The following is a 25,740-nucleotide window of genomic DNA, read 5'->3' on the forward strand; positions in this document are numbered from 1 at the left end:
ACAGTTTCCTGTCCCGAGGTTTTCCCATGCTGTTCAATCCCTGTACACTTTGGTCTCCAAGGGAAGTATCCACCCCAGGAGACAGCTGCCTGGAATACAGCGAAATACAGTACTGCACATCTCAAAGTATTATCATATCCAGAAGTTTTTTACCCTGAGAAAATTTAGAATTTCTGCCTTTTTATCTTGCCTCAAAACTCTTATTACTCTTCCTCACTTAACACCTAGATGTTTCTGCAGCTGACATTTGTTTTCTGGCCAGCTGTCCTGCTGCTCTGAGCCGTGAAGTCTCTTCCTGGCTGACAGAGCACAGGTGAAGTGTTTAGATGGGCTAAAGTTTCTGCTTCACTGGCCACAACAGTTTTGTAGGAAAATTGTAGTCTATAGGTCAGCTGATTGCTCTGCAAAGGGGAAAGGCTTTCATATGCAGGCAGTGACCTAAAACCTGTGCTAGGCCCATTTATACAAAATAGACGTGCAGAATTTGAATTCCTGTCATTAGGAGACAAAAGACTTGCGTTCCTTGTTTTTTTTTTTTTTTTTTGTCAAGCTTTTATTATGCATAGCAACCTAAGATCCCTCTTAAACCTATAAATCTTCTGTTGGTTATCTCATGGAGATACCAGAATAATTAGTAAACAATAAACACCAGGTTTTGCACCAGACCATTAACAACCTCCTAATGGCATCCTGACATCCCTTCCCAATACCAAAAGGATTACAAACACCAGCTGCATCCCCAATCCCTCTCCCTCCCAGCTCCACAAAGCAGACCAGAGAGCATTCCTTTATGAACCGTACACCCCTTCCTCTCTCCTCCCTGTACCATTCACCAGAGGCTGTGAGGCTGCAGTATAAATCAGTGTTGGACAAAGACCTAACAACAGTGTTTGAGATACTTTTCTATTATGTTTCCTGGTTTTATATATTACCACTATAAAATAAGACTTATGACTTGCAGGGAACTCCTTAGTTCAGACAAAGGCAGTACAGGGAGAAGTTGCTCTGTAAGACTGAAGCTCTATATGCTGCAGCTGTGGGTCGTTGTGTTAATCACAACGGAGTAAATTTATTTTTCACACATTTGACTTTAAAAGGGTGATAACAAATAAATACTTCCAATGTCTTGCAGCAATGGATGTGTAATCCTGCAGAAACTGTACAACTAGTTCACAGCAAGATTTATGAGCTTGATTCTGCTTTTATGACCATTTGTTTGGGGGGAGAGAGTAATTTCTAACTCATAGCTGTTTAGTGGAGCTGAAACAAACTACACGATCAAAAAGAAACGGCATTATGTAAATATTGGGGTTTTTTTGTTTTCAAAATTGCCTGACAATAAGTACTATGATCACTCAATGACAAGAATATTTCTGCATAATGAAATGTCAAGAGCAGTTGCTTTTACGCAATCCCCTTGGAACTTGTTCTGACTATATGAGAAAAGAACATCTGTTGAGAAAGGTATGATGAACTGGAAAATGGGACCTGCCGTCTTCGATGCAGAGATCCTAGCGCATATTTGAAGACAAAAGAAATTGATAATAAATGAAAGCCTCTCAATTAAACGATGCATTACATTATAGGTGTGTATTTCAATGTTATTACATATTACTTGATTCCAGCAATACTCCACAAGCAAGCACAAGAAGGAAAGCCCAGCTCCTGGCTGTACAAGCTCAGAGAAAGGACGTGGGAATGCGAAAGGTGGGAACGTGAGCTGGCCTGGGCAGGCCGGGGCAGGCGGGACTGCTCACCCACGAAGCTCACATGGCAGTTCGTGGCAAACTGCGGATCGAGGCGGCAACGTTTCCAATCAGCATCTTGTCTCCACTTACAGCACGGTAACAGCCAAAGAGAAAGCGTGATCAAAGCAGCCAAGTAGTGACTTGGAGGAATTTTACGAGATACTTTTGTGAAAACCGTTGCATAGGAAACATGTAAGAAGCCATGCGGCTTAAACAGATATTAATGAAAATCTCTAGAAACTTTGCCGTGGATTTTTTCTAGGGAAAGGGCATGTTTTCAACACGTGATAGCTAACACACGATGGCTTAAACCAGTTTTGGTTTTGTCATTCCAGTTTTTTGAAATAAACCACAGACTTCCCCCCGCCTCAGAATTAGATCTCCTACTCAGCTTTAAAGCAGATGATGAATTCATGTGTTTTGTTTTTTGTTTTTTTTTTCTTAAGGTGAACATGGCCATACATATTAATTTACAGAGCACTCAGATGAACATTCCTTTGCTTCTCGGGCAAAACAATAGTTTTCATTCCTCCAGTGGTAAACTCCAACCAACCCATGTGCTGAGGTTAGACTGCCAGTGGAATTTAATCCAAGTGCAACAGGGCTACCCCATCACCTTTGTATGAACAAGACACCCAAGTAAACCTGTGATGGATTTCTAGCCATTCAGAAGGTTTCTCCTGGTACCCTTTCCCCAGATTTTGTTATTTTATTGGTTGCTAAGCGGCCACATTGAGCAGCTAAGGCTATGCTGTTTACTGGAGCTGTGTATCATTTCTTTTCAGGGCTGGTATTGTTAATAATTCTGCTTTTATAAAATGTTAGTTAATAACAGATTACATACACCTCCCCTCCATCAATTGCCAATAATTACCAATGTTTTTTATTCTGCTTCTGCAAATCTTGGCATAAATCATTCTGCTTCATTAGGGTGAAAATTGGTGTTAGCCCTCCCCCAAGTCTAGGGGAGAACATGTCTTCGATTAACAAGCTCAGATATTTAAGTCTCTCTTTCTCTCTTGCATGTTCCCTCTCTGCATAATTACTCAGAGCAATTTGCATACAGAAATCAATTCAGCTGAAAATTAATTACCATAGGCCTGAATGTTTCAAACATGTATGTGAATTATTTTCAGTAAATGGAATTTCTCAAGGCAGTTAAACAGTAACATCTCAAACTGCCAGCATTTATTCCATCACTGTGTAGTATTTTTGCATAGTTTTGCTTTGGAGCACTCTAACATCTGAGTGGCTGAAGATGTTGGTATAGTGCACAGAAACATCTATTTTAATTTTTACAGGCACTTTCAAAAATAATTTCTTATAACTGACATGTAATTGCTTTTGACGTTGCTGAGGGCCATCCAAGGCAAAAGATGATTCAAAGGACTCTATAGAGCAAAGCAAAGGATAAGACCCAAGTATTTATATTAATTTCCTTAGAATTATAAAGAAATCTGATGCAGTGAAAATAAGTGAAGAAAAAAAAAAAGATAGGACTGTAAGTTAGGAAATGTGCTTCCACTGTTGGATGGGATAATCAGCCCCAACCATCAATGGGGGTATTTGGCTAGCAAGTAGTAAAGAGAAGTGTACAAGGCCAAGGTTGATTTGCTAAAGAGTCATAAAAGAGAAGCTCCTGGTTTGATTTCTGACAATGAATCATTATGATTTATATCTCAATATACTGCAAATGTATCTCACATACTTCCCTGTACTGGGGCAGGTTTTAAATATTACATATACTGAGGTATGCTTAGCTAATACATGTATCTTTTTAACACTTATTTTGAAACCGAAAAAAACAAACTTCCCCAGCAAAAGAGAAGCTGTCAAATACAGCTTGGTGCTTGCTTAGTTTTCCAGCTAGCACCAGGTGCACTTTTCACAAACAACTCCCCTGCCTGCAAGGCAAAGGTTCAACCAAGATGCAAGCACAGCGCACTTGCGTCGGTTCAATAAAGCATGATCTGGCACCAGTGCCAGAACACTTCTCCAAGCACTTCCACTATGTGATAATTTATGCTCGTACGTGTCATACCCGAGGGTGTATTTCTGCATATCCCAGTACGCTGAAGGCAAAACAGACTTAAAAACCCGCAGACAGAAGGGCATTGGTCCGATGTTCCATTCAATTATTAACTCCAGGAAGTAGTGAGGGTACAAAATAGCTCCGTTCTCTGGGATTCGTGGGGCTTGGGCAATATATTTAATGACAGCAGCTCTACAGTTTCTGTTTTAGAGTCCCCAAAACCCCTGGGATGGTCTAGCTTCAAGCTTCCTGGGATGGAAGTGAAGAACTTCAAAAGATTGCTTTAATTTTTAGTTGGTGGAACATGAGAAAATGAAGAGACCTCTGCTTCCGCCTTGCTGGGAGGACACAGTTCTGCGGTGTCGGACTGAACAGGAGCAGAGCTAAGAACACGGCTGTTTCCTTTGGTCGGGCTCAGCTCTCTGCTTGCTTTACAAAGGTACCCCATGAGAGAGCAGACAAGTGGCTCTAACCCCAGGCATCCTGAGACTCCAAATGATCTCCACCCCGCCAGCTTTTCACCGCTCGGCCAAAGCAGGCAGGCTCGTTCTGCGGGAGAGCCCGAACTGACCCCCAGCCCCAGCCCCAGCGCCCCCAAGCCCAGCTGGACCTCCCTGGGGATAGAATATGCTCCCCTAGACTTTCAAGCTCAATTTTCTAGCAAATTAATGTGAAGAAAAGAGAGAGAAAGCACTTGGATCTCCACACTAGTAAACTGGCTAGCTGATAACATCTTCTGAAATTATTGTAAGTCATATTTCTGTTTTGTAAGAAGATGAGGCTGCAGTTTCTGTATCTGTGACTGAACTTGGGCCCCACAATACTGAGTCCTTTGAACCTCCAAACCCTAGCACCAGAACAGAACTTCATTTTTCTGCCCAAAAGTCAGCAAGATTTTATTCTCTTTGCTGCTGGGGAAATACTGAACATATAAACTAAAAATGTTTTAAAAAACTCAAAGCCATACAAATGATTTCAAATCATTATTAAAAAAAAAAAAAAGTGTATTTAAGATAACTTTAAGATTTCCGAATGCTTGGACTCGACCATCCTATGGTACTTTTAAAATGCCGCATAGAATTTTTCCAGTGAACTGACCTAGACTGCTTTCTATTACACTGGAGTGAATTATTTATTTAGTGGGATTTCATTTAATACAAATTATTTTACTCCAAGGCCAATGAAAACAAAACAGGTTATACCTTCTTCAGAAAACAATATTTTAAATTATTCATGTGTAATTAAAGAGACACCTTTCCCATTTCAGATGAATACAAACATATATTTTGATTTGCTTGGAGATGAGTTGCAGCGTGTGGGATGAAACACTTCTGTAATACTTGGGAACCTGCTGTAAATTATATTTTAGCTGAAGAAATAATATTTTATACTTTTACTGAAGAAATAACATAATGGGGAAAAATTACCACAATTTAATTCAGATAGCTAGTTTGTGAGATACTGAACCTTTTTCCAACTTTGATTAAATACTGTAATGAAGGGTGAACTATGAGTAGAAAATAAAATTAAAAATTATAATGAACTGAGAACTATGAGCAGAAAAAAAAAATTGAAACAATATAGAACTCTGTATTTTTCATAGAGAAAAATCTCTTACCAAACAAATTTTATTATTCTTCATTAGATATTCTATGTCATTAAATCTCATTTGAAAACATGAATAACAAACATCTCTGAATGGTTACTTTTTAGAGGTAATGCAGAAGCAAAAGTGCATCACTGTTGTTAATGATTCCATCAGCAAACAGCAAAAATAAGGACCAAACGACTGTTTTTGCGAATCAGTATTTCAGTATGCATAATTAGAATTCTTTTGTAGCGCAGCATTGTAGAGAGCTAGGCAAGCAATAAAAATTCTGGATATGAATTCTCTGGAAGGCTGACGAGTTTGCTCTATTTGTCGACAGACTGAATGTCAATGTTGTTACAGTTACAGCAATTCCCAGCCAGGCCCCCTGTGTATCTCTACATACTCATATTTAAATGTTAAACTAGGTAAGACATTCAGCCTTGGAAATGAGAGCGCCTTTACTTTTTCCGTTAAGTTCCTTTGCTTATTTGCTAGGATAAATGAAACAGAATTTGTCTCCAAATACTATCAACTATTTTGTACAAAATATAGGAGCTCATTTTATGCTTAATTAATAAGGTACAATATGGATAGCATTCGTTGAAACTATGCCATAGAAAAATTACCAACTTTACTCCTGTTTTTAGCATTCTTAGCAGCTTAGCTCATGGGCAGTGGCTGACTGAATCAATGGGGCAGGAAGGAAAGGAGACCTAACGTTGCCTTCTTGTTCTATCTTTGCCTTTTTTGTGACTTGGGATAAATGAGTGAGTCACTCTATGCCTCCCTCTCTTTTTTCAGCATTTAAAAACGGGGATAGGAATACTTACTGTCTAGAAATCACCCTGGGACTCTTGGAAGGCATCACGGAACACAAGCAAAGGGTCCCTATGAATGACTTGTAATGCAGTCATTCCAAACCAGCTAAATTCTGCAGAACGAAGAGCCGTTTCATGTTCATTTATGTCAGTCTGATTGTCTCCATGGAAACATGGGCAAAACACTTAATTTTCTACATCAACAGAGGAAGATTTGTTTCCATATTACATTAGTTTTAGTGTGCACTGAGCAAAACAAACACAAAAATAAAAAGACTTTTCAAAGACTGATTTCATTATGAAAAGATACCAGTTTCAGCTCTGTCACATGGAAACAGTTCCTGTCAACCCGATACCACGGTGGAAAACCTTGCAAAATGGGCAGCATTCTGCAGAGCACCTTCGGATTAGGGATGAAATAGAAAAATCACAGATTTGTCAATTTACAGGTGAAGAATTTATTGTCAGAAGAAACCACTAGAATTCCAACGCTACAGGAACATTAGCCATGAGACATGACCAGAAAAAAAAACCTACAGAATGAGCGCAGCTGCTACTACGCATGGCTTGTACATAATCTAGAAATCTGTAAGACACAAAACACATCCAAACTGTAAATTGGCTGGGGGCTGGCTAGCTTAATAGATTGTTGCCTAATGTAATTTTCATTGCCTTTGAGAGGAATTACTTAAGCAGGGAAAGATGAAGCTCCTCTATGGATAATCAATTAGTCATATAATTGATATCTGGAAGAGGCCTAAATGGGAAAAAAATGGAAGGACAAACAGCTGTCCTACCTGGTTCTAAAGCGTAGTGAATATAAATACAGCAAAGAGAACTCCTTCTTCTAGCATGAGTTTGAAGGAAATAAGTGCTGTGAAAAATCAGTGAATATCCAGCACCATCCCTCACTCCACGGTGCAAGAGACAATCTCTAATGTGAAACAAATAAAGATGAAAATTCAGAAACTACAAAATCATTTGGTAAAAATTAACTCTGCTCTGCTGGAATTGACCGGCGATTGTTGGAATTGTGCCAAAGGCAGAAATGTTGAGACTGGGAGTTTCTAAACAGTAGAAGATTGGTGACTTTTCTGCAGAGAATTAAATGAAACTGTAAGATAACCTTAGAAATGGAGAAAGCAGATTGTCAAATGGGCCGGAAGACAGGAAGTGTTCACAAGGAAGAGCATCAGCATTGCAATTTAGAAATGTCTAGTGGTATGACACCAGTGAAAATATGAAGTTATAGGGCTCGTACGGCCCTGCAGAACAACACATACGGAAGAAAAACACCCAACATTGGGTTCTTTCTACAGGGTTTTTTCTTGCTACACTCTAGCTGCTACAGAAGTGTGGAAACTGATGATCAACTTTTAATTCACAGAGCCCACAGTTCCTCTCTTGCTTTTGAGACCTCAAAATTAATTTTTAAAAACAAAAGCTGACCTCTATAGCGCTACTGCTAATTCAGCACACTTTGCAGTTGTCTTTTATTCTAGTCTCATTAATGCATTCCAGGGCATCTCAATATGTCTTTTGATAAGTGATTGATAATTTTTAAACACACAAAACCAATGTTTAGAAGGCTTTAAATGGATTCACAGTTTAATTAAAATGCTTTCTGTTTCTCAAAAAATTGTACATTAATAAAGATCTCATCTGAGAGAGGAGAAATGCTATTTGGCTTGCCAATACTTAGCTAAAATAAATCTGAAAGAAGGTCCTTTATGAAGAATTAAAGTTTGAGCAGTTCCTTGTGGATACTTGAGTAACTGTCTAGAATAACTAAAATGTTTTGTCCTTTTCCCACAGAGAAAGAGCCAAAGCTGCCTCGGGCAATACAACAGCAAATTCTGTAACTTTGCACTCAGCATGGTAGCTAAAATCCACTTCTACAACAGAGGAACAACTGTTCATAAGAGAATTGCTTGATTTCTGGAACACCTAGGCAAGAAATGTCTTGAAAAAGAGCAAGCTTCCTGAGTTATGAAGTAACACTGAATTATTCAGGGTTCCTGATGTACATGTTACTTTTTATTAGAACAAATCAAAAACACAGAGTTCTAATAAAAAGGAACCATGTGTATCAGTAATGCTGAATAATTCAAACACAAAGTAACAATGGAATTGGAAACTAGTTTTACTCTCTTTCAAGGAATATATATTATATTTCCAGAATCAACTTGTCTGATCTATCCCTAGACATATCCGGAGTCATTGCCCAAACCTGAGACATGAGTAATGTGAAGAGCAAGAAACAGTATTGCAGTGGTTTGGAGACAGGAGATGGGAAAGAAGGAGGACACTACTGCTATAATTCTGAATTACTTCATTCGGTTTTGATCTGAAAAGGTGTAAATGTTACCCGTAACTGCTATCCCCTTCTAGACTTTACCGTTCCCAGTGAATACGGAAAACCCAGGAGGATAAGCAGTGGATCTCACATTGGAAGGAATACCAAATAAAGTCAGATGCTTTTCCAATTTCAGGAAAGATCCTTGTTGAAAAATGACAGTCAGAAGATAGAAGCAGTATAACTGTGACCTTAGTATTAAGCAGAAAAAAAAAGTTTCCATTTATATAAATGTGCTGTGATGTTAAGGGAACAGAAATTGTATTTCAGCATGATTTATGCATCCCACTGCTTCTTCTGCTGAATATATTTCTATTTGGTTTTAATCAGTAAATTGACATTTAAGTAAGGGTGCATCACTACAAAGAGATCTTCTCTACCGCAAGAAGAGGGCAGAGCAAGCTGTTCAGTAAGAAGGACTGACATCAAGGCAGTATCTTTGCTCCCTTCTGATTCTTCCTCCCTCCCCTGCAGAGTCTGCAATACCCCCCTGTGTTACTTGAACTGGACACTGAACCGGAAAATGAGTTTAGCCTGGTTTTATCACAGTCAAACATTAAAATCTGTTCAGAGAAAATGTGTTCATCTGACACGATGACTGAATTTGCATTTATGATTTAGACAAGATCATTTTTCCAGCTGATTTCACAGTACTCTCCAGGACAGAATCACTGCCAGAAAACCTAACTCAAAAATTTTTGTCCACTCTAAGGCATGTCAGAGCAAACACTGCAGACAACCTGAATATAGTGGGTGTGCAGGGCAGAAAAAACTACCCAAGAACTTCATGTTTTGTGCTCTGACCCTTTTCCAGCACTTTGGCTATTAAAGCAAATTTCTTTACTGAGATACAGAGGTGGGGGTCAGCTGTAAACCTACAACCCTACAAACCAGAAAACTCAAGCAACAGTTAAGTTATAGTCCAATGGATTCTGTCACAAGCCTTGGAAAGAGACACTGTCACATCAGCTTCTACTGTTGCCACAGAAGTCTTTGCATTCAGTACTGTTAAATTCATCCACAACAGAGCAAAAATGCAATTCTGCCCGTAATGCTTGAGAGCCATTATGTTATACATCACAATTTGGAAGCAGGGAGTCAGCGTTTCACTTCAGGGTATTTAATTCAGGTACATACATAACCACCCCTTGCTCTCTCAATACACAATACATATGCACACACACACAAAAAAAGCGAAGACATTAAAAAAAACATAATTAAAAGAAATATCAGTATTTTAATGCATTATTCCATGCGCATGCCTGGTATAAATGAGCTATGAGGATGTATCACAAGAACTTAGATTAAACTACAGCAACAGCCTTTATACTAATGTGCAAGACCTAATGAGGGAATTCCTTTCTCTCTTTCGCACACAGTATCAATTTCATGCCCTATAGGTTTTTAAATGGCCCACAAATCTTCGTGATTTGTTTTTTTCTCTGAAGGAAGAGCACCATATCAGGTCTTTTAAGGCAAGCTGAACAGTCCATAACAGTCAAGATATTTGTTAGGCATAACAGGCTCTTTAAACATGGAAGAATCTACTTGGGACGTGGCCATTAGTATGTGTGCAGCCTTTACTACTCTCAGTATTTGCTGTAGGTGGATGGTGGCACACTGCCGTTAATATATAGAAAGTTTTTTTTAAGGGCTTGGCAAACGCTTCAGAACAGAAGGTGTCAAAGTGCCAATGTCATTGTTTCAGAAGAAATCCTTTTTTCCTCCTCTCAGTGGATAGTCTCACTAGTTCCTCCTTGAAGTTTTCTATCAAGCTAATTAATTTAGCAGTCTCTCAGGCTGCAGGATGATTTGAAACTCAGCATGTTCTGCTACTGGTAATTTGTTAGTGTGTCTAAATTTCATATCACTTAACCACATTTTCAGGTGGATTTCCGGATCATTTGGTTTTATAATGAAACAGGACAAAGCCAAAAGGCCACGGCTAGAAGGGCTTTACCGACCCTTGTTATTAACTTGCAGCCTGAGAGAGCAAACAAATGAAGAGGAAGCTCAGCAGGCTCGCGATGACAAATATGGAAGACTGATGTGTATGTTTACCGTCAGTGGACTGTCATGTTTTTGTAGTAAAATAAAATGATCATATAGCCTCTCTTTTCTGTGAGTAACCTTAAGTAAGTTTTTCATTGTGCTTAAATTCCCCAGAGTGTCACAGCTGGAGTGCTGAGCCTGTAAAATGCTGTTTATCCACAACTTCCACTGATGCCATTAACTGGCAGCCTTCAAAATTGCCATAGAAACGTCAACAGCCATGAAGAGTCATTACCTGTATGGGAAGTACTAAGTGCCTGTACCAGAGAACGCACACATTTTAAAATGTCCATATTTTTACAGATATTTATCTTTTAATGATGAAACACTGGGTATTATGACAGACCGGGGGAAGCTTAGGTTTCTTTGGGATCAGGATTTCATTTTCTGCTTTTAAATGGCCTTTATTAATGATTCATAAGAGAAGCAATAGGAAGGTAGGGAGACTTAAGGCTTATCTAAACAGCAGCTTTGATCACTTGGAGGATTCAAATACTTCAAATGACACATTTGGGGAAAAAAATGCACGAACTGAAAAGAAACAAATGGAAATACAACAGTAGATAGAAACATTCTTGCCACCACGGAAAAGCTGATAGCTTGGCAATACATCTTACTGCTCATATGATGTTCTAGAAGAGAAAATGTAAGCCAAACATTAGGGACAGTTTGGGTCAATGACCCTATCTCTGCATGCTGTTATGGATCCAATATCTTTGTCACTCATGCTTGATAGAGTTATCAGAAATAGGAGACCAGAACAGCCAGAAGCTTTCATTCTCACCCATTATGGCAGTTCTCATGTAATGAATAATTCACATCTACATTATTTGCTTGAACTGCTGAATGCTGGGACTCACAACCAGATAATTAGCTAATAAAGAATAGTGGATTTGTTGCATGCTTCACTTACCAGTTTCTCTAAATTAATGTAAAGACGACAATGTGCATTCATACAGAACATATGCACGAGCACTGTAGGAAGAAGCAATCTTAAAAGCATCACGTAACTACTGACATCCAGATAATGCATCTAGCTTCAAAATGATGTTAAAAGTTTGTCCAACACTATCGTTGCACACGTGGCTTTGCCATGGAACACATGCCATTATACTGCCTGAAATGATCCCAAATCTTTCTGCAGCTGAAATCAGGGATGGATTAAAAAACAACTGATCACACTGTATTTCAGAATGGAAACTTTTGGCCCTCGCCAAGATCAACTGGAAGCTGCTTTGAGTTACATTATCTCTCAACATTTAAAAGCTTCTAGACTCCTTTTACTATTTCTTTGAGATTAAGTGTGACTATTATCACTCTCCTAGGTTATACTTTAAGAATATGCAAATGCACAGCACAGGCTCAGATTTAGTGGGAACAGACAAAAAGTCTATTGCTGCCCATTAATGACATCTCAAGCTGTGTCCATGCTGCCATCCCTAGTTGCTTGCTCTCCAGCACCATGAATTTTCCAAATCCAGCATAAATAAAAAAAGTAATATTTCTCATTTTATTAGAAAGGCAAGAGTACGGTCAGTATTTTGGTAACATTTGAAAGAAGTATTCAGGACACAATTGGTACATCACAGCAAGGGAGGGTATAGGGCATGAAACCATCTGTCTTCTGGCTGAAGCTGATACAAGGCTTTAATGGAGTTACACTGGGGATCTGGCTTAAGCAGGCTGCCAAGAGGAGGAAACAAATGTGGAACAGTTAATGAAGCAGAATGTACGTAAGCATCAACCAGTGTGATAGCCTGTGATGACTCTGAAATAAAGATATGTGCTTTTCTTGTAGGAATTACAGACTCCTGAAGCAAATCTTTCGCAGAGAACACCTACTTGAACAGCCTCCAGGGAATACTTAGTATTATGTGAAGAACAGAAGGCCCCACGTATCGGTAACTGTGCATCTTTCAGTGAGGAAAAAACAACAACAACAACAAAAATAAACCCCACAAAACCCCCCAAAATATGAAACAACTCACACCCTCAGAAATGCATGAGAGAGAGAGAAGTGCTAAAACACAGAATTACCAGAGATTCTTCTCAAGACTGTGTCTTCTGTGGGCCACTGACCGCATTGGTACCTCTAGCGCATACATTACTCAAGAGCTTGCAAATGCAACTGAAGTATTACAGAAATGCTGTATTTCAGCATGCCAGTATGTTTTGGTATTTTAATCACAGGTTGTTTACTTGCTGACATAAAATAATCCTAATTTTCCCCACTAAAGTTCTGCCCAGCTCTCATTTGCTAAGTCAGCTTGCAGCCAGTGTTTAATTTATCTCCAGGCTACATCCTCATCTTTGAGGAAAGACTTGCTCATCTCACTCGAAGTGACTGGATTCAATATCCAATTAACTTTCTGAAAATTTAGTTGTTCCATAGGTTTGCCAGTTGGAGTGAGTATGTGTTAAATTCACTTACCAACAGGGTCTTCTTTTATTATAACTTGACATCTTATCAGCACTGCCTTGAAATATTGACCTGGGAAACTACGCTGATGTTTATTTGGGGGAGATATGTGTGTGTGTGGGGGGTGAAACTTCATTAATTAGCCACCTACCAAATTACTCTGCCAAGAGGAAACAAATATAAATGATACTACAGTTCCTGGATGAATCTGCAAACAGCACAAAGGCAAGAACTAGTATCTATAGCCCAATATGATCTTAACTCTTAGACTGTAGGATAACTATTAAATTGTGGTATAACTAAACACCTCAATCCAGTGAAATCTATAATCTGCAATACCTCTTACTAGTCACTCAGAAATCAAAAGCCTCATCTGTCCACCCAGATGAAAAGTAATTGTCCTTTCTGCTCCCTGACAACTGAACGAATCCTTTTGCACTGTACGATACTACAAGGAGCACACTCTCCTTTGTGTTGTTTCAGCTGTGGGCTGGGAAATTTTAGCTACAAACAGTATCTTAAAATGGATTAATCAAGTATTTGAAGATCATGTGAACATATCCAGAGATTTCTAGTCTGCTCTAGTGATAGGATCTTGAATCTACAGAAGAATCAGAACTTTATTTTGGTACCATACATATAGAACAGCACAGACAATGCCTTTCTTCGTAGCCTTGAATTTATTATTCTGAAAATGGATCAAATGTTTCGAAACCAGTTGGTCAAGTGAATGCACCACTGAAAATCCGTGTGATCCAGATCAACAGGTTGCCTAGAAAATCAGGAGGAAAAAGCAGGAATAAACTGCATTTACTGCTGGGATATCCATGACAGTACGTGTAGAAAAGACACTGATAAAGTAGAAGGGAGTGATGGTGATGTCAAGCAGAACTCCAATCAGAGGACACGGCCACATCAGCTCTTGGGAAAAGGAAGTGGGCTTGGTGAGGCATTACAAAACCAGATTTTCAAAGCAGGCATCAAACACAGAAGGCGTGATACCATGTCACAGATTTTAGCTGTGGCAGGTAAAGCCATAATGCTATTTTGAAAGCCCTTGAATTCATTATGTTCCTACCTGTAGTCTAGTCAATGAATACACATTTTATCATACTGAAGTACGGCATAAAGAATGACTTCCCTCATTAATACAAATTGAGCTTTCAGTTCCAAGCAACTCAGATTAGAAAAGGTTGTAAGAATGTGTGGCTGGCCCTGCCCAGTTACTCAGCATATGGCCCTAATCAACATACTTGTGGTCAGTTTTCTGATTTTATATGTTTCAGAATTTTGCATTTCAAAGGCAACATGGTGTTTAGAATGTTTAGAATATTCACTAGCTAAAAAACTGGAAAAATATATTGATCAGATGCTTTTAAGTATTAGCTGTAAGCGATATGCTATTGCTGTAACATCCTGATCAAACATAGAGATTACACCAACTACTATATATTCCTGTGCATAATTAAAGCTTATTTTTTTTTTTAAAGAGCAGCAAGCTCGGATTCTATGGCATTGCACTTTCATGTGATAGTGATACATGAGGAACTTTCACCTCAGCAGCTTCCCTTGCCTGTAGTCTCCTGGTTTTAGTCCTCCGTGATGCAGGAGTTCTATACATGAAAATACGGTACTAAGCGGCAATTGCAAGATGCCAGAATTTGTCATTCAAGGTTCTAAACTATTACAGTGATGATACACTTCATTAAAAGGTAATAAATACCAAGGACAGTATTTTAAGTGATGATGAACATATGCTGAATTTACCGCAAAACTGGGGACCAGTTTATGTCCAATCAAACTCATAATCAAGGTGGGTGGCTGAACACCTGCTTCAAGAGATCTGTCGTATGGAAAGGCATTACACACGGCTTTTCTGTGCAGGGGCTGCTAATGGTGATGGGAACTGCCATTTCAATAACACACGTTCAAACAAAAGCATTTTTTCTAATAGCTGAGGCAATTTGAAGTGTTTGCTGTTTATTTCATGTAAGGGAGAGCAATCCCTTAATACATTCTGTTCCATGTTTCCTTACAGCCTATATAATTCAAAGGGACAAAACAGAAAAGTGTAAGATCCTCCATTTGAGAGACTAAAACAAGAAATGAAAACATTTATATCACTTAACTCTGACTCACTCACACTTCCATTTAGTTTAAAAAAAATTCTAAAATTCTCCAGTGTTTGACAACTACCAGTTGGGAAATTATGTTGATGTAGAAATGTCAAGACATAAACATACCAGGTGGGAAACCATCTCATTTAACACTAGATTCCCACAGGCATCTAAAACCTAACTACTCCTCTGACTTGTTTTTTGACAGCTCTCTGAATACGAGATGAATTGCACCCCAGAGTATCTATTTGCCTGTACCAATGAGAAACAGAATCCAGACAATCAGATCCATAGTAACAGCCACCTAAATGGAGATAGATGAATCCCTGCTGCTGTGATGATGCACCCTACTGATATTGCAATAATCCATAGGGGAAAAAAAGAGACAACTTTGGCTGGCTCCTATATTACTGAGGTAATGCTATTAAAAATATTTAATTACTAACATTAAAAAAAAAATAAAATCAACAATTTACTTGTGAAGAATCCACAAATCCTGTCATTCAGCCATTTCATTTGGGCAACTTTTAAAGTGGTTTCCTTAGGTGGGGAAATAGAGAGGGGTATGTTATCTTCAATTACTCATCAGAAAAGTTCCAAAAGCCCTTACGCTTTGAATTTAGTCGTCAAATACATCAACAGGTACCATAATTACTTATTAAAGAAGCAGTATGCTCAGCCCTGTACCTGACACCTAAGGACCTGTCTCTGCATATCTTCTGAGTATGGAGGTTTAAAAGCCTGGTAAGCAGTATTATGGATTCCCCGTTCAGACTATGTGAGTTACAGTGACTTTCTTAACCTGAGCTTTTATACTTCAGTTATCTATCAGAGCTGGTAGCTTGTTCTGATAGATACAGCCTAACATTATTAGCACCTTCGGAAGATTTTAAATTTCTCTAGTAATCCTTCAAGAACCTTATAAAATTGCAGTAGCTGCACTTTAGCCTGTAGGAAAATGAAAGCAAGAGGTTTATCAGTCTTAGGCGAGGAAATAGGGAGAATAAAAGGCAGAGCTAGACAGAGAATTCTAGTATCTCTGGCTGCCAGTTCTGTGCCAGTTCGCTGAAATCTGCTTCTCTGTCATCATAAATTAGCCAAATTGTATGCTGCACTTTCTATTTGTAAAAGTTGGAAGCTTCTGGATGCAGCTGCACATGAGAAAGACCTCAGTCACTAGGACAGTGGCCTCTACTGGCTAGCTGAAGGACTGGTATTGACAGGATTAAAGAGAGGATTATTTTATTTGTGCTGTAGACAAGAAAAATCCCTGTATATTCACAGAAATGTGAACAGAGCCCTGAATATGACATAGTAAATCTTAAAGGAGATGCAGGCTACACTCCTCATCTCAGAGCTCCTTGCTGATCTATTGCAGAGATGGAGTGTGAAGCAATTTCAGAGCATACTACGTCTTGCACTGCCAGCCAAGCGATGAATAGTACGGTGCCTGCCAGACTGCACTGGGGCTTGGGAGAAAAAAAAAAAAAAAGTAGGACATGAAAATTTCCTGCAACAGCAGAGTTTGATGGATATGGAGAGAATTTCTCACCCATATGCAGAACTCAGAAAAGGAGAGATACCACTTACATCCATACTATTAGTCTCTACAAGAAGCAAATGAAAGAAGCAGCATCAACAGGTGAAACAATCAGAATTAACAGGCAAACTAGAATTCACATGGCATTAATAAATCATAGTGGCTTTTGAATAAATTAGCTTAACGGACATCAGCTACAGGAAGCAACAGAAGTGAACTGTGTTGCTGAAGCCATAAAAGGACAATTTATACTCTCAGAAGTACTGTGATTGAGCACATGTATTTCATATGTGGGGTGATCAATAAATTTTGCAAGTAGAAGTTGCAAATTTGGGAAAAAAAAATCTTTTCCAGATCTCAATTTAAAATTCCTAAATTCCTTCTCCCTCTGTCATGAAATGCTGGTTTTTTTAAGTAACGATCCCTTCCAATTGTGCTAGACAGAAATATGCCTTCTGACAACTACTCTTGAAGACAGAATTGGTTCAGAAAATTTTAAGACTGCCAGAAGCATCTTCATATCCCCTTGCATAGTGGCAGGCTTTATCTGTAAGAAAACCTCCTCAGTACGGAAGTTTATTATTTGTTGGTTATTTCAATTTTAGGTAAAAAAAAAAAAAATAAAATAAAAAGGATTCCATAATGCTGTGAATGCTGACAGTATAAATATTCATTTTTTCACCTGTTGTCTTTTTATTTATGCACTTGTTTTACACACAAAGAGTTTTTAATGGCATGAACAGTCCCCTTTGGGAAAACAAACGGTCTAAGGAAAATGCAAAATTATTTTTACTTTGTTAAACTAATAGCAACAAAACTGTGATTACTGCTGAAGGACATTTGTGTCCCTCCTAATCCTTTTGATAGTTATGCAAATAGTCAAAAGAGCTGCGTTTTTCCCTCTGTGGAGGAAATCTTTCATACCACAGTGTAAAAGCAGAGTCTATATTCCCACTGAGTAGGTTAAAGAGCTTGTCAAGTAAAGTGTTAAAGCAGGAGCATCTCAAGGAACAGAGCATACACAAAAGGCAGATGGAAGCAATTCAAAGGCCACTTGAAAATTCCCAAAGCAGCAAGGGACACATATATATATTTACATCCCTAAGCACAGGCTAGAGCTGTACCAGGGCTACCTCATGTGCTCATGGACAATATCGATTAGCACGAAGAACACCAGGATTTTGCTGTGGTGAGATCTGTGGCCACCCCAAGTGACAGGGATTTGGGGAGATGCTCAGTCCTTCTGGATCTTGCACTGCCTCAACTCCTTTGCCAACCTGCCTACAGATTTATGGAGAAGGAAGCACTGTGGCTTGCCATAAAGTAGTTTCACAAACCCTGTGTAAAGTTTTCTGCTGCTTTATTTGGTTTATCAGGCGCTGTTCTGCCTCTTTCCCTGGACTGCTGTATCGTTCCATTACATCTCCACAGTAATCTGTAACAATTGAGTCTGAAATGAGGCTATTAAGAAAAGACAAAAGCATCTTGTTTCAGAACTCTTTATAAATGAAAAACATATTTCTAATTTCATATTGGTATTTCATTTATCTTAGGCTTATGACAGGCTCTTATTCTCTAATCGTACAAATGGATAATGTATTTCCACTTCCATTAAGCTTTTAATGTTAAATTTTTCTTCGGTATTTGGGGTAACGGAATTTCTTATTATTTTCTCGTACATTTCACTGAGGATATTTGGTCTTTATTTGTAAATAAATAGAACAAAAAAGTGAGGAGATAATAGTTTGTACAGAGAAAAAGTCTGCCTAACTATGGAGTTGTCTCTAAGTATTCTGGATTCTATCAAACCTCAAAAGGTTGTAACTGAAAGCCACTACACCCCTGACAGGCTTTATACTGATAAAAGGGCACAATAATTAATCACTTGCCTTATTAGAAAGATATGATTTTTCACTCTGATTAAAAATGACTACAAGATCTGATAACCTGTTAACTCCTTGAGAAGGCAGCTTTGTGAATCTAAGAGACAATAACTGCAAGTTATGTCAGCAACAGAATACAGATGAACTGCAAGGGAAATAGTAAGGGCAGCATTAGCATCAGGGAAGAGATAATTCAAATACAATGTACTCAAAAACCACCTTCTGCCGAATTAAACACACTAATAGCATATATGATTAGCTGGAAAGAAAATCTCAACAGAAACCTAAGATCGAACACTTTCCTAATTTTTGTCTTGCCAATGTCATCACATTTTTTGTTCCTTAAACCATGGACCCACAGCACTTACTTCTGAACTATTATCTGCTTAATTAATCATATCTTTGGTTTCAAAATACAGCACAGTTTCCTCATCATCACCTTCTACCTTATCTCTATGAACCAGGTTATGCACAGGACCCAAGCAAAATGCAAGAAATCTAAGAATGACCAGCTGCCATGAAAATCTGTATAAAGCAGAAACATCTTCAGCAACATTAAAAAAAAAACTCAAAAAAACCCAAAAGGAGAGCGTTTTGCTACCTCAAATGAAAAACAACAGAATTTTGCTTTGACACGTTGATACCTGTTCTGGTGGGTTATGACTGGCATGGAAATCCTGGGTTGTTAAACACTAAATAATTACTTTTAAGTGATTCTTCCCTACCCTTGATGAAACAATAGATAAGAGGAAAGAAGCTGAAGAGACTAGGGGCCAGAGTTCGTTTGGGGGACACAGAGGCAACACATATATTGAAATTCATGATGAAGCTCAATACCATCATGAACTCTGCCAGAAGTCTGAAACCAGGCTCAAATCAGTACTGCAGCGAAGCTCAGCATCTTAACATGGGCAATACTACCTTTAAACAAAAAACTCTGTTGAATCTTTCAGACCAAGGAGAAAACCAACCAATTTAACCATTGCTTATTTTGGCATCAATCTGATTTTTATGACCTGAGATGTTAAAAAAATCCAGGCACTGTGATTCAGCAATGATGCTGCTAGCTGTCTGACAGAGCACACAGAGAGACTAGAATCCACTTCTGGGTCTGTGAATGCATCTTCTCAGTGTCCTCCTCTCATACCTGGGGAAGAAATGCAAAAGGAATATGCTTCGGATATTAATGACAGCAAACTACTTCAGTTCACGCTTTCTGCTGACTGTGACTCATTAGCCTTGTCTGCCCACCCATGCTTTATGTCCTCATAATTTCTTACTAATTATCATCTACATCAAAGCTTTTGGGTGGCGGCAATACTGTAAAATCATCTAATGAAGTACCAGTACCATACTTCAAATTGTATTTTATGTAACAGGAGGTTCTCAGATGGATAAAGTATAGCAGAAAAAATGCCCCAAGTGTTAAACCACTGGAGCTTGCTGTGGTCCTCAAGACCCTGGCAACAATGGCTCTGAAATACGTAAGCACCCAACTGCTGGCATTTCCTATGAGGGAAGGTGAAGCGTGCAAGTGTGAAGGGTGGTGCACAGTACCTACCACAAGTTACAGTGTTAAGCCTTGATTCAGTTTGTGAACACAACTGAAAAGCTGTCTCAGATCCTCTTTTTGATTCTGTACCCTAAAGCCTTTTTGTCTTTGTCAAGACAGTGTCATAACAAATGTGAAGAAATCATGAAAGCGATGGTTCATCAAAGCTGCTCATTCTCTGTAGCCTTTAATATCAGGCTCGGTAACCTCAAACAGATCTGAAATAGGTGGGCATGTTGCCACCTCTGCTGCTTTTGAAGCGATTCCACCGTCAGCAGTGCACCACCTGCCCAAACACGGCATCCCTGCGGCCTGACAGCACGGCCGGCTCTGAAGAGCCAGTCAGGCACAGGAAAAGACAGAGATGACATTAAAGCAGCATCTTTCTTGCCACTGGAGAAAAAAAAAAAAAAAAAAAGAGAGAGGCCCCATTTGCTGTTTCATCTCTTGAGGATGATGGCAAGCAAACACTGCAGAGAGCTTTCTCAGCGTGACAGGACACCATCAATGCAGCAGATTTTTGTGTTACCCTGTACACGGGCTTTCATAAGAAAGATTTAGGATTAAGGGCTGGCATCAAGATTTAGTGATCTCAAGGCAAAAACATAGGCAAGTCTTATTGGTACAGCAAATGGAATTTTCTCCTCGAACGTTCAAACAAGTTTTCCAGAAGTGAAGAAATCTCAGACCACTTACATTTCCACGTGTGCAAGATGCTTTTCTTCAAACATGACATTAGTGCATATAAACATAAGCTCCAGTATCAGGAAAGGTAATTCTTTGCACACTTTCTCAGAATTCAAAACTTTGGCTGCCGTTTGGAAATCAGCAGGCAAAAGTGCAAAACGAATACTTTTTTTCATGCTGAACCATCCTGAACAGAACTGCAGAATCGCTGCCACAGGAAAGTGATGAAGCTAATAATTTAACGAGGTCCCCAAAGGATCGGACATTTATGCAGACAACAAAAACACCTAGAGCTATCATAATTAATCACACAAAGGATTTTAAAGCTTAACTATTTCAAGGCTTAAACCTGTATCTGCAGAAGCAGACCTAATGGGAAGATCTACGCAGCTGTGATGGATGTTTGTGACGGTAGCTGCTCACAGCTTGCTTTCTGGTTCACTTGTTTTCTCTATACCTGGTGCCTACTGGCATCCCAAACCACTCACTGGCATATTAAAAACCCATGTGTCCTTCAGCTACAGAAGGTCCTGTTTCCTCTGTATCATTCCTGCTGGGCCTGCTGTCTGCAGCTGTAGGGAGTTTCTCTGTTTCTGAATGTGGCTTTGAGGTGGCCTTCAAAGGACAATGTTGTGTATGTAGCAAGTTCCTGCCCATTTGCTTACTGAACAATTTTAACTTTTTTAATTTTTTTTTTTCCTGATGCATCTGCCTCGAGTCACTGTGTGAAAGGGGACACTGGACTAGTTAGTGGCACTTAGAAAATAAATTCCTTGTTTTTCCAGACAGACATGTGATAGACCTCAGCTGACTTAAAAACCAAAAAACTGTGTCAGGCAGCTGACTTATTCAAAGGGTGAAACTGAACCTTGCAGAGACAGTAAAACAAGAAAAACCCCACAAGTAACAGGTGTCACTGGGGCTATAATTATTTATAAGAACAACAGGAGACCCCAGTAAGAGGTCAACAGTCCAGCATCAAACATAGATGAAATGGGAAAAGAACTCCTATCTCTTCCAATATTCAGCTAAGGCCAGCAACTGCCACCTCCCATCTGGGCCTAAAACTGAATTATTACTACAGATGTGCCCGTGCACCAGGATCTCTTTATGTTTCTATGTCATGACTGTGAGTCATTCCATTCCCAGAAGCTGGTCATTCAACAAGTAAAAAACCCAAGACATGTGCACTGGTTATCTGCAGCCATATGTGTGCTGCAGTCGATCCATCTGTAGCTGGTTCTGTGTGCCAGTTACTTTCGAGAAACTGGACTGGAAGTGGGGCCCATTAGATATCCACAGTTAATTAATACCATTCTCTTTGCCTTTTATCTTCTCTGCCTTTCATCTGTGGGTGTTATGCTACAACAGATGATGATGTACCTTTAGACACAAGTAGTGTTACAGTGGCTTAAATATAATCCCCAAAGAGTTTTAAAACATACTGGCATGTGGGGGGTGTGTGTGTGTGTTTTCTCCTATTCAGTGAAATTAATATTAGTAGACAGAGTATTTATACAAAATAGCTTCTTTTGATGTGCAGATTGGCAGATCAAGGAAACCTAATCACTGAACTAAATCTCTCTGAAAAGCACTGCAGCATACATATGCTCATTAGAGTACAATATTGCTACTTATCAAGCCTCTGAGTAATTAGAAAAGGAATAAATACAGTTAATGTAAACAGCTCAATGACTTGAATGCCTGGGCAATGCATTCAATGTATTTTAAACATGAGTAAGATGTTCCTTAACTTTAATTTATCTAAACATAACTGAAACTTGACAACCTGAGCAACTATTACAGATCATGGTTGAAATCAGTTTATTGCATTACTTGTTTGCCCTTTGTGGTTTACAAGATACAGCCAATATTTCTCAAATAGGAAAAAAAAAAATGGTAATGGAATCTCAGTGTGAAGAGATTGTTTTGCCAGACTAGTCATGCCAAAAACCAGTCACATAGTTATAAGAAAGATGCTTTAGTTAGTGTAGAATTTGAGATAAACTAGAGCTCAGCAACATGAATTAGCATGGAGTTTGCTAATCAGTAAATCATGCCAAAAAACAAGCCTCAAGATAAATAACCCCCTCTCCTTAGGCTGTCAGGATCTTTAATATAGGAGACTGCTATAATACGTTTTTTGTTGGCTTACATCGCTGCTTCTGGGTTATCTTGTTGGTGACATGAGAAGAAACTATTTCTTTCCCAATAATTTGTCCATCTTATTCCCAAACACTTAAAGTATATATATATTTTTTAAAATCAAGATAGTTAAAAATAGCAAAGAAAAAATTATTGTTAACCCCTGCTAGAAAGGGAGTGGACTACAGGCAGCACTATTCTAACCCTTTTCTTGCAAAACATTTGCTAAACAATGCCACCATCTACTAGAAAATGAAAAAAACCCCACGTTGGGATCTTTAAAGAGAATCCCCCAACACTGCAAAACTCACATGCAAATACAAAGCAAAACTCACATGCAAATACAGAGCCTGTGTAGGCTCTTGGCAACGGAATGAGTTCTCACAGCTACAAATAATGTATGATAATATAAACCTATTATGGTTGGGTAGCTGCCTGGTTCACTCTTCGAAGTCTTATCACGTTGCTGACCGCAAGCTCTCTCCCCTTTCAACTCCCTCTCTGCTTTAGAGAGATGAAGGAGGGCGCTCAAAAGTTTTTGCAACTGATATGTCTAGCCGGAAGATCATTTCTCCAATCTTTACTGAAACAGAAGAGCAAACAGGATGTGTTTCACACATTTCTGAGACACTGGGAAGAATAAGAAATGAGTTGAGAAGAATTAGAAACGAGTTGATGCTTCAGCCTCCAGTTGGATATACACATAAGACAAGACTGTTGTCTAACCAGAATCTTAAAATACCAGTTGCTGTCTCCCACAAGCTGCTTACACAGTTGTGTACAACTTATACCAGAGGCTCTGGATGAGGGTTTTGTTTTTGTAAAACTGCAGTACACCCAAAAGGCTGGTACCTGATGTAAATTTCAGTATAAAGGAGGAGAAGAACCTACTATTAAAATCTTGAAATTAAGTAATGGTTTCATGGCCCTAAACTATTTCATGTCTGTCATCACCACTTGACCTCTTGCTTCCCTATACTGTAGGTGCACAGCGATGACTCTTCTTCCACCACACATGACAAGCACCATCAATTTATTTGGATGCATGATTAACTCTCCTCCCAAGCTGGTTTCTTTGTAAGAGAGGTAATGACAGTAATTCTGCAGTTTTAAAGCATTATAAGGGTGCAAAGCTGCCAACAACCATGTAGATATGAAACAGGGTTAAATGTCTTGACACACAGCTAGCACAGCTTCACCAAATACTAGTGAGAAATCCAGCAATAACTGGCGCCCAAGATGATGTTTCTTTGTTCACTTATAAAACTTTACAAATTTAAAGATTACAAACACTGAGAAATTTCAACAGAAAATGTAAATACATATTTCTATATACTAACACGTGCACCTGTACAGCACAATAGCTTCTTATGGTGACTTAAACCATCTTTTGCTCCCCCACGCCTTTCTGAGGTAGAAAGATTTACATACTTGTTCCACTCCAAAAGCATTTGGAATGTTCTTGCTCCACATTGCTGGAGAATGGTCTCTCATGTGATACGACAAAGCAGCTCTAAAAGGATGTAATGTTTGACAGTATCAAACTACCCAAGCACGTACAGCAAAGGATACAGGCTTGGCCCTACTGAAAGATGATGAAATGATGGTCTCAATTACTTTAATTGATTGAATCTCCCTTTTTAATTCATGAAATTGAAGTAGGTGGATTAATGCCATTTCAGGAACAAGAGGAAAAGATACTCACAACAAAGGAATGCTACACTAATTGGCACTTGCAAAAACAGAGGCAGTGCTTGAAACCTATTCTGTCACGCCAGCAGACACCTGGGTTTGATCACACTGGTGAATATAAAAAGCCTCAACTATATGCTTTGACTGAGAGTAGCAACAAAAGAGCTCTAAGGGCTTTTGTGAAGGGAGAAGGGCTAAACAAGTCTCAACTCTTACCAGTGTCAGTGGGAGTTAAGGGCACTTTGATACACAGTACTTTGCAGAATCGAAGCCCATAAAAATATATTATTATCATAGAAAGGTTTGGGTGGGAAGGGACCTTAAAGACCATCCAGTTCCAAGCCCCCTGCCCCGGGCAGGGACACCTTCCACTAGCCCAGGTGGCCCAAAGCCCCGTCCAACCTGGCCTTGAACCCTTCCAGGGAGGGGGCAGCCACAGCTTCTCTGGGAAACCTGTGCCAGGGCCTCACCCCCCTCACAGCAAAGAATTTCTTCCTTACACCTAATCTAACTCTACACTCTTTATCCCTTGTTCTACCACTACATGCCCTTGTAAAAAGTCCCTCTCCAATTATAACTTACACTATTGGCTTAGCTGCTACTACTGCAGTTACAGCCCTTCAACCTTTGCACACTCCTGCAAATGACAATGTCTAAAAGCCTGGAAATGACACATATGTCCTTGACTCCTTACAGAGGGGGGCTCAAGGACCTGTCCCAACATACCATCCCCAAGCTCTTGTGTCTCCGTATTTACTACAGCCCTGGGTTGTATTATTGGCATGACTGTCATATCAAACTCACTTATCTACAATGTATTTCACAAATAACCAAAGGTTGTGGCTCGTGTTTGTTGTCATTTTTAAAAACTCACTGAATTTCATTAAATGTCTGAGTAGAGGCTATTTCTGAATGTAGCTGTGAAAGCAGATGTCTGGAGAGTGGTGTATTACAAACCTTGAGTGAAATGACAAATCAATCTTTTTTACGGAGATTTCTGGGGATATAGAAAACATGACTCTGGGCCAGCAAGGCAATGACGTTTGCCCAATCAGGACAGAAGAAGGATGCAGCAAATCACTCATATTATACCCAGCGAGAGCCACCC

General features: G+C 39.1%; 1 protein-coding gene across 1 annotated transcript in view; it reads right to left on the reverse strand.

Annotated features, from left to right (window-relative positions):
* SPOCK1 (SPARC (osteonectin), cwcv and kazal like domains proteoglycan 1) overlaps nucleotides 1-25,740 on the reverse strand; it is a 317,830-nt gene that overhangs the window by 135,007 nt on the left and 157,083 nt on the right. The window lies entirely within an intron of this gene.

Source organism: Athene noctua, chromosome 12, assembly GCF_965140245.1.
Source record: "Athene noctua chromosome 12, bAthNoc1.hap1.1, whole genome shotgun sequence".
In the NCBI taxonomy this organism is placed as follows: Eukaryota; Metazoa; Chordata; class Aves; order Strigiformes; family Strigidae; genus Athene; species Athene noctua.